The 11,221-nt window shown below is 38.7% G+C and overlaps 1 pseudogene; it reads right to left on the bottom strand.

The window, feature by feature from the left end:
* Positions 1–7,605: 7,605 nt before the first annotated feature.
* LOC141512904 (LIM domain kinase 2 pseudogene) lies at positions 7,606–10,965 on the bottom strand (annotated as a pseudogene).
* Positions 10,966–11,221: the final 256 nt, after the last annotated feature.

Raw genomic sequence — 11,221 nt, 5'->3', positions numbered from 1 at the left:
CCTCAAATTTAGTTTCCCTAAGACTGTAATTTTTCAAGAATCATAACCATATACCATCACCAGAAAAATGTTCCTCCAATACATAGGATAATTGGGGGTTTATGTGGATAAACATAATTACTTTAGGCCTTACTAAGGACCAGATATGTTACATTTCATTCCTCTCCCAGGGATCTTTCAGTATTTGCAAAAATAGGGCAGATAGATGGCTAGATCATCCGCACTGGGGTCAAGAGGACCTGAGTTCAAATCCAACCTCAGACATTTCCTAGCTGTGTGACATTGGGCAAATCACTTAACCCCATTGCCTTAATAACATTTTTTTAAAAAGGCCCTCAGGGATGTCAGGTCTTTCTGATATTGGTTCCAGGCCAATTTAATGGCTCCTTGCACCCAAATCCTATTATTAGTCAAATTAACTTTTTAGAAATAAGTATCTACACTTCAGAGATATATCAAGAAAAAAATTTACAATCGCCCCTGTTCCCTTGCTCGAGAGAGAGAGAGAGAGAGAGAGAGAGAGAGAGAGAGAGAGAGAGAAGAGATTGGGCAGAATTTTACTTAGGAACCATATAGCATGGTTCCACCAAGTTTCAAGTCTAGGAAGAGTAAACCTGAGTACCCTGGCTTCTTGAGGGCTGCCTACTGGGCTGATAGGAATAACTGGCTTAGCAACTTCTCTTCTTGACCTCCAGGGTCCAGAGGTGGTCTTGAGGATGCATCAAAGTAAACACACACACACATGAATATGTTTGTATTTATTACATATATGTGCATATTTGTGAAAATATGCATGCATAAAGACTATATATATGTATGTATAAATGTGTATATTTTATATGCATATTTATACCTGCAGGTGCTTTGGCCAAAGGAATCAAATTGTGATCACTGAAACCCTGCAAACTATCTGGAAGTTTATAGACTACTTGTTTTTTTAGGGACAATGCTTCAAATCCAAATTACTCTTGCTCTCACTGATTGGTCAACAATAGGTTCTGCCCAAGACTCAGTGGGTCATTGTTTGAGTTTTAATAATTTAAGGTGCAATTGTTTGTTTTGATCAGAAATCCTGAGGGTCTTCCCATTCCAGATTGACCTTTTTAATCAGGAAAGGGGTCACTTTTTGCTTCATTTCTTACCTAGCCTTTATTATTGTGATGAATATTGCCTCAGAAAAATTTAGACCTTGCAAAGATCTTAGCTTAAAAAGACCAAGGTATCCTACTGGATCCAGGACATCTGACCCATATCTGTACCCAGATGACTCAGAACAAAAATGAGGTTAATGGCTTTGTGAGCACTACCTCACTTATAACTGTGAACATAGGCTCAGGAATACTTGTACTAACCAATTAAATATAGGCTAACTTTCCTTTATCACAGGCAAATCAGACAGTGAAATAGCACAACTATTAGTCCATCAGGAGGACTTCTGATTTCCAAGGCTGCCTGACTTACCAACAATCCATTGCAGTGAAACCCAGTTGGAAGCTCATTTGAGATTTGAAGCAGACACTGAGCTTTGGTGGTTTATGTATCTTTGAGAGTCTTCTCTATCTTCAAAGATTTTTTTTTCCATAAGTTATGAGACTATAGATCAACCTGTTTTTATGACTTTTTGGAGACAACCTCATCTCCAAGTGATGACTTTGTTTATAAAGCTTTTGGAATATTCTATTTTTGGAGATGTCTCCTTATGAAGCCTTGAACTATAATGGACTGTTTATCACTAAGAATGCCTTTTGATTTGTATATCAAAGGACCTCAACTCTAACACCAAGAATTCCTCATTTCCCCTATTTCCTGGGAATTTTTTATTAGCATCTCCTCAAATTCTAGCCTTTTCTCTTTTCTTTGTTCAAAATTTGTATAAATTTCTCTCTCATTCCAATTGGGCTTTGAACATATGTCAGAACTGACATGTTCCAGTGTGTAGACCTTTTGTTCTCAAACCAATAAAAATGTATTTTTATAATCTGTGTAAATTGTGATGGGACATGGTTTATTTCAAGTCTCCCTTCTTTGGTTCTGGGGTTTCTTCTATTTCCAGAGAATTTTTTTTAACAAATTCAATTCACTTACAAGTCCTGACATTACCTTCCTGATGTCATTGGTCTTCTTTGAAAATAAAGGACAAACAACAAACTACACACACATCCACATACACAAAATGTAGAAAATGTCATTTAAAGCCATTTAAAAAAAAACTATAATCATTTAAACACAATTAAATTTAGAATTAAGCACAAGAAGTGTATTAATTGCTAGTATTAGGATAGAGTTAATTTAATGTAAGAAATATATTGAAAAAATATATTTTGAATGTTCAACCACCTCATTTTATAATCATTTATCTTGATCCAGATTCACCAGTGTGGTTGATTTGTCAAGCCAATTGTTTGGTGTCATGAACATAATAGTAAAATTCTGGCTTATATGGGGATAAGTTCAGTCTTAATTCAATAAAAATCAATATTAATATGCTGAAACTAAGCCAGGAACACATTTTTACAATTTATCTTACCACTATGACTACCTTTTGTTTAAAGAGATATGAGCAATTATTTGGTTATAGAGATCATAGTCAACTGTTCCTGAATTATAAGACAGTTAAAAACTGGAAGGTTATTTTTTTATAGTTGTTTTGCTTTATTTTATTTTATTTTATTTTTGTCATATGTAGCTTTGAATCTCCATCAAATTCAAGGCTAAGAGGAAAAAGGTAAGCACTTCACAGACTACTTTCAATTCTGCCAGGATCTCGTTTTCTCTTCACAAAGTGAAAGTAGACTAAATTCTAGCACCCTTAAATAAATAAGAGACATATCCCCTGAACAATTTCAAGAATCAAACTTGAAGAGATCAAAGAGACACAGAAATGGTATTCTCTACTAGGCAAGAGGAATGTCAGTTCTAATGAGATAGCAGCTAAGATGGATATAGTCTTAGGCTCTGATAAGAATACCAGATACATACTGGTTTGATCTTATACTTGATAAGTATTCAGACAAGTAGAGGATTGTTCTGTCAGTTTTATTGGAAAAGTGCCTGTTTTTCCCTCAAAAGGTAGAGAGGAATTATGTACAAAATAAAATAAACAAACTACTTTGTAAAAATTTCACTCAAAATGATTTGCTGTTTTTTTTGTGAAAGATCTTGTGTAATTTTCTTAGATGCTGAAAAATATCTATATGTTTTCTGAAGACATGCAAATAAGAACATGATCTCTCAACATGGCAGGTCTCTTTATCAAATTTCTCTTTTTTTTTTTGGTTCAAGGTCAGAGGATTAAAGGAAAGGACCAGAGACAAATCAGCATACAATATAGGCCACTAAAATATAATAATAGCATTTATTCTGGATTACTGAATTTAAAAACAAAAAAGTAATTCTTAAAGTTGAACTTTCCAAACACATAATTTTATAACTGTTTTAGACTGCAACTTGTTCAAGGTGAAGGGCTCTCTTTTGCCTTTCTTTGTATCTCCCTCAACCTGCCTTCCCCCCCTCCCCCCTTCAGACTGAGAATAGTGTCTGGAACATTATGTACCAACAATACTTATTGATTGGCAGAGACAAGCAAGTTTAAAAGGACTAAATTAAAGCTGTGGCACTTTAAAGAAAATCTGAAGGATCTTTATCCCAATTATTTTGTTCACTGACACAATATATGGCCGATAGCTGGGGAATGACTCAACAAATTAAGTTATATTGTTATCTATGGGGCATATATGGGATATATGGGGCAGTTAGGTGGCACAATGGTAGAGTCATGAAGACCTGAATTCAAATATGTCCTCAGATTTGAATGACCCCAAACATATCACTTAAGTTTCCTCATCTGTGAAATGATCTGGAGAAGAAAAATGAAAAAAACACTTCAATATCTCTGCCAAGAAAACTCCCCAAAAGGGGTCACAAAGAGTTGGACCTGACCAATAAAAAAATAAACAACAAAATAACAAAAGAAGAATGGTTATGGAAAAAAAATCAAAGACTTACATGAATTAATAATAGGTGAATAAAGCAAGGACAAAAGAACAGTAGATGATGTTTATATAGCAATTTAAAGAATATAAAAATTTCATGTAAATTATCATTTGATCCTTAAAACATCTTTCAAAATAGATATTATTACTATTACCATTATACAGATGATAAAATTGTGGGCTACGGGGGAATATTTCAGTTCTTGACTTCCATCATATCTGAATCTTCATTTAATAGCAAAAGTGATTATGTTACAATGGGCATTCTGGTTATCATATATAATCATGCTTTCCTTTAGAATATTTTATGGATGCCACATTTTATGTTAAATTCCTTTGGATTATGGATGTGTCTATTTTTTATTGTGTAACATGCATCATTTTGACTCAAAAGATACTACCCATTAAACAGCTGTACAGATACCAATACACAAATGCACTGACTTAAGTTTATCACTTGATAATAAGAAGGACGTGTCCTTAAATTTTGGCATTATTATACTAACATTTATCATTGTACTTCACAGATTTTTTTTTAAATGTATATATTGTTCTATATATTATGCATCTTGGGAAGCAGAATTATGTAATAGATTGAGCATTGGATTTGACTTTAGGAAGGATAAGAAAGGAATATTTTTATAATATTATGAATTCTCCTAAGGCACTCAACTAAGTATTTTACAAATGTATCTCATTGGATCCTCAAAGCAGTCTTGTAAGGCATGTCCTGTTATTATCTCCATATTAGAGGTGAAGGATACTTAGAGTTAAGTGACTTGCCTAAGGTCATATAACTCTGAGGCAGGAATTAAACTCAAATCTCCTTTTCTCAAAGAGATGGTACAATGGATAGAGTACTTCAGTTGAAGTCAGGAAGACTTACCTTTCTGAGTTCAAAGTTTCTTTCTTCATCTGGAGCAAGTTGGAGAAGTTAATGGCAAAAGACTCCAATATCTTTGCCAATAAAACCCCAAATAGGCTCACAGAGTGTTGCACATGACTGAACAACCACAAACTTCCTTACTCAAGGTCCACCTAGCTGGCTAAAAAAATCAGCCATCAATCATATACATATCTATGCGTATATATACATAAACATATATGTATACATGCATATATAAACATACATGTACATAATATATTTATATATGCTTTTATGTATAGGAGAATCTATTGTAATGACAAATCAGGTATCATTATAGATATAGCACTCATTTGAAAAGAAATATGGTTTTGAAGAGTTTGTGATATTTGCTTGCTGAAAAGTCAAGAGGTCAAGAAATGCATTACTTTATCCTCCAGTGGAAACTCATTTCTATTTTATTCTCACATCTCTGCCAACCTTCAGGCAGTGAGCACACAGTAGAGATAAAACAACCCATTGCATTTGTTTTACCACAGACAAAATTTATATAGAGCTTTCGGTTTTACAAAGACTGTTCCTCAAATTGTTTAAGCTTTTAACTAAGTGGCATAGTAGATGAGATATATCTGACTGATAATCAGGAAGGCCTGAGTTCAAATGAAGTCCCAGTCAGTAGTGGTGGAATGTCAAACAAGTCACTTAACCCATAGCCACTTACATAGCCACAATAGCAAAGATAAATGAGATATTTACATATTTATAAAGTACTTTGAAAAACTTAAGGCACTATATAAATAATTGTTATTATTAAAACCTTGTTAAATAGGTAGTGAGAATATTCTCATCCCCTTTTCCAGATGAGGGAACTAAGGCCTAAATAATTTGCTTAAACCTTGTGAAATAGGTAATGAGAATATCATCATCCCCTTTTCCAGATGAGGGAAATAAAGCCTAAATAATTTATGTTTAAATGGTTATTAAATATCTAATATAGATTTGAAATACAATCTCAACTCCAGGTCAAACATTTTTCTATTATATTTCATTGTCTCTCATAACCAGCAACTAAGCTTAGATAGAAATAGAACTGTTTCAGAAAGTAAACAGAGAAAGTTGGTAGATATCAAACCAAGGGAAGTTAAAAGTAGCTTTTCTTAATTATGTGAACTCAGAGAAATGAAAGATGCTAAGGAAACAACCCAGTATTAAACAGAAGAATACATCATGTAGCTATGATTAAAGTGAGACAGACAAATGAAAGTCATGAGGAGGGAGTGCAGTTGGTTATGGTAAATAATATTTATTCTATGACTTGAATTATGACAATACACCTTTGATTAGAGAACAGTGTTGTGTTAGCTGAGCCTATATTAATTTTGTATATTATAGTCAAAGTTCCACTGAGATAATACAATAACATCCTGCAAAAAATTTCTTTTATTTAACTAAGGAACTAAGAAAGTAAATGACTATTATCCCCACTTTATAGAAAACTAAAACTAAGAGTAAGCAGATTGAGCCTGGCTTCTATAATTGACTTCAAGTTCCCTGCTCTCCAGAGAACAGAATATTCATCTCACCTGCTTCAGTTGTTACCTAGAAAAGTTCAATGTTTTTCTAACATTTTAAAGTAACTATAGAAAGATATCATTCCATTCTCACTCTTTGCCTATTAAAATTAGAGAATGAACTAGCAACTGAATTTCTAATACATTAAAATTAAAATATAGATTAGATAGGAGAAAATATTCTTTGGGGATGTACAAATTTATTAAATCTAACATGTATAATCTAATTTATGAAAGTAGGCTCAAGAATAAGTAAAACAATTGACTAGCTTATTTCTTTTTTTCACCAAACTATCCAATTTCTGAATTAAAAAGGATATCAATGTACATCTACCACTAACTTATATTTGGAAAAGACATGGTCATAGACAGAACCAACTTCTGGACCATAGTGAATACTTAATTAATGTATTATCTAATGTAATTTAATCCACTACTACTCAGATATGTTCATTCTACTTTTGCATGGCTTTAAATGTTACATTATAATTGTTTTTAGTAGCTCTAACTTTGTGTCATAGATCTTCAGAAAAGGAAATGCCTTTTCCCATTTACATTATTTAAATTTTTTCTCAATTATGTGTAAAAAATAATTTTTAACATTTAAAAGTTTTGAGTCCAAAGTTCTTTCCTTCCCTTCCTCCTCTCCCCCATCCTTTGAAAGGAAAGCAATTTAATATAGATTATACACGTGTAGTCATGTAAACATATTTTCATATTAGCCATGTCATTTTTTCCCTAGATAAACTTGGAATATGTTGGTGAGACAAGTGTCATACCTGATTTATTCATGCATTTTTCCCAGAAACCAAGAAAGTCTTTGTGTATTTCAAATACTTAATAAATTGCTAGGTGGGAGCTGTCTGAAGAGGCCAATGTGTATGAAAATAATTTCTTAGCTAACAAGATTCTAAAACAGTACAGAAATTGGAAAGGAAAGATAATGAAGGGTTACACAAATATGGCACAATATTATAAGAATAATATCACAAGGAGCTGAGAAAGTGAAGAAAGAGGACAAAAAAGAATTTTTTTAAGCAATAGGAATAATGAGGAAGATCAAAGAAGAGATAACTTATTACTAAGTTGGGTAAAATGATTATAACTCACAAGAGAAGGAAAAACTGCTCAATTTCTATTTTAATTCTGTTAAGGAGAAACATCTTAGAACTGGAAAGGTCAAGGCAAATATAGATAAAATGAAAGATAAATAAAATAATATCCAAGATAATTAAATCCTTGATGGACTCAAGTCACTTGGACCTGCCCTTGGAAGTATTTCTGAAAAAAATTAACATATGGGATTACTGAATCACTAATAAGAGATATTTGAGAGACTGAGGAATGAGAGAAGTTCAAAGAAGTGAAAAAACCCTGAATTTCAGAAAAGAGTGAATAAAAGAATTTACAAATTACAAATCAGGCCGTTTTACTTAGATTTCTTGCACCATTCTAGAGTGCATTTTTTTGGTCTTTCTAATCCACAGCCCAAATAATTTTTAATATTGGTTCTATCAGCTACATATATTGCTTCATTGATTGAAGTCGAACCAATTGCCCCGCTTGGCAACCTCTCCTGCCACACTGTCACTGAACAATGTTGGTTCTTTCCCTCTTGTGGGGAAGGAGATAGTTCACACCATTTTCTCTCTTTCCTGCCTGATAGGCCCACCACATTCTGTCACCAAGGAGTCTCTAGAGGCCTACAGCCAATCTAGTCAGCTCAACAGGGAAAAAAAAAGTAAACTTTATTCAAAACATGACAGCCAGTTCCACAATTCTTCAGGCCAGTAATCATTATTTCACATTTTTCTGTCAACAGAACACACACAAGAATATTAACAGCATCTCTCCCCCACCCTCCCATCTCAGTAACCCCAATACTGGTTCCCTGACTGTTATATATGCTGTCAGTTTGGAGGTACATCTGAGAAGGCAAGATCAGTAGTCTGGCTGTATTCACCATCAGGGCTGGTAAGGGAAAGGGCCCCAGGGAGTTGCCTCAGCAGAGAAACTTCTAAGTGCACCCCTTCACCATCCCAGATTACTGAAGAATATGTCTTCAGCACCTGTCATGCCCAGGAACAACAACGTCCACCCTGGATCAGACTTGGTTCTTTCTGGATCTTAAGGCCATTTCTGCTAGCTGCTGACACTGACTCTTGCTTCCATCATAAAGGACCTGCCTTGGGGAAAGGGGCAGCAGCCATGAGTGAAGTTCACAGCGGGAGGGGAAAGGTCTTCTCTCCATCTTTTGGTATGGTCAAGTGAGGCACTGGAGACTTTGGGGTCCTGCCAGAAGACCTCGTACACTCAAAGCAATAAAGTAGCAGAGACACTCTTTCCTTCAATCAGGGAAATTCTCTAGAGGGGTGGGAGAGCCTCCCCTAGCTTTTGCTCCCACAATCTTCAAATCCTCTTGAGAAAATGGAGGGAATCTCTCCCCTAGGGTGGGGTTGGGAGCCCTTGGAGAGGATGGCAGGTTTCTTGGTCCCCCAAACTCAGTCCCAGCCAGTCCCAAACCTCCCAGTTTCTACCAGGTCCTCTCTGAGGCTTGCAGTCGAGGACTGAGTTTTGTGCATCTCCTAATCAATTAGTGTTGGGTACCTTTTCCTCCAGAGGAGATAGAAAAAATAAGCCTGGCCAAGTTGGGATGGGTCACTGCTCCCCAAACGGGCAGTACTGTGCCTTGAAATGACTTGCAGGGATCTAGGGCGAGCTTAGGAAAGGGGGTCTCGGCTCAGCTCGTACTCCACACTCACAGTTCGGTCCAGCTCCTCCAGTTCCGAGGGCAGGGGGATGCCCAGCTCTCCCAGGTGGAGGGAAAGTGCAGCAAAGGAATCTTCCAGTTTTGAGAATGGGGGTCTGCTTTCGGGCTCCAGTTTGCAGCAGATGGCGGCAAGGGGAAAGAAAACTGGGGGACAGTCTGTGGGCACAAACTTTTCCCAGAAGAGTTTCACGTTGAGGCCAAAGTCCTGGGTGCGGGGGAGGCAATCAGGGTCAGCAGACACCTGCCCGATGATCTCACACAGAACTATTCCAAAGGAGAAGACATCCACAGTCTCGTCATAGCTCTTCCCGTTGAGCATCTCGGGGGCCATCCAGAAGGGGTTCCCCACGGCTGTGTAGCGCTTTTTGCGCTCATTCTTGCGCAGGTTACACTTCTTGGGGGACGCCTTCTCGGAAGAGGGCTTCTTGGTCTCCTCCACGATGATCCTGGAAAGGCCAAAATCGGCCACCACCACAGTCCTGTCCAGCTTGATGAGGCAGTTGTGGGAGTTGAGATCTCGGTGGATGACGCACAGGGAGTGCAGATAAGCCATGCCAGAGGAGATTCCTTTGGCGAAGTTGACCTTCTGTTGCCAGGGAAATGAGCCCACGCTGCGCAGGAAGTCCTTCAGGGTGCCCCCCTCGATGTATTCCGTCAGCAGGTTCAGTCTCCTGCCCTTGTAGAGCACCCCGATGAACTTGAGGACGTTGGGATGGTCCAGCCTCCTCAGGACTTTCACCTCCGTTAGGAGAGTTTTCTGCGTCTCCTCATCACACCGGATTAACTCCTTCAGAACCATGACCTTGCCGGTGGCCTTGTGCGTCACCTTGATGGCCTGTCCAAAGAAGCCCTTGCCCAGCACCTCTCCCTGGACCAGGTCACAGGCCCTGAAGATCTGCTGAGAGCAGCTGCTGAAGCTGCTCAGGGATTCGGACCGTTGGATGTCTCTGCCCAGCCGCAGAGACTCCTTTGGGGGGCAGGGGCTGGGGCACCTGGGGAAACTGTTACCGCGCCTTAGAGAACGCCTCGGCGGGGTCCCATCCAGGCTCTTCATCTCCAGAGTGCTCCCGGTGTGAGGAGGTCCGTCGGCTTTCTTGTTGGGGGAAGGTGGGGTGTCTCCCCGAAGGTGACCCAGAAGCTGGGAGACAGGACCATGCTCAAGCAATAGCGGAAGGGTCTGGCTGCTCTTGCCAATGGCATCCTCCACCTCTTCCACCCGCGGGGTACGGACTGGGGTCCCACTGATAGCCAGAATCCGATCCCCAGCGCGGATGGCGGGGCTGTTGTGAGGTCCACTGACCTCATTCACCCGTACGGCGCTGGCATAGTCAGGGCTGGTACTTTCCATGGACATGGAGAAGCCTCTCTTGCCGTCGGTGATGGCTGGCATGGAGATGAGCGTGACGGAACAAGGCAGTTGGTCATGGGCAGATTCCGAGGACCGCCTTTCAAACCTGAGCGTAAGCATCACCTCATTGTAACCCTTCCCACAGTACAGAGTGGAATGCTGGACCAAGGCACACCTTGGTGGAATGCTGGACCAAGGATCACCTTGCGGCTCGCTCAGGCAAAGCATTCCGAGTGATACTTTGTATCGTCCAGAATTCCCCAAACTTCATCTAGTAATCCTCGCGGCAATCAAGTTTCCCGTTCTTTTCACAGTAGCCCCTGGTAAGAGGATTCTGACATTCTGGACACCAAAAGGATGCCTGGAAGTGAAGTAAGGCCGGATGGACCAATAAGCACCCGTGGCCAAGCCCTTGCTCCGCAGGCTCTGGGAGAACCTGACCACAGCAGCTTTATGACAGAGCCCATCCCTCGCCCACCTCTGTCTCCAGGCTGGAGGAGGGACCGGACTCCAGGGTGCCAGTCAAGGCGTTCATCAAGCCTAGCCCACAACCTTGGCAGGTGCAGGGCATTCCAGAATACATTATTCAAAAAACAGTGTGAACACAAAGAAGGATGAAACGATCACAAAAAATGTATAATAAATAATAGTTCACTAACCACATTTTTCTTTACA

Source organism: Macrotis lagotis, chromosome 2 (genome assembly GCF_037893015.1).
Source record: "Macrotis lagotis isolate mMagLag1 chromosome 2, bilby.v1.9.chrom.fasta, whole genome shotgun sequence".
NCBI lineage: Eukaryota > Metazoa > Chordata > Mammalia > Peramelemorphia > Peramelidae > Macrotis > Macrotis lagotis.
The sequence above is the reverse complement of the archived record's forward strand: the minus strand, read 5'-3'. Positions and strand labels throughout refer to the sequence as shown.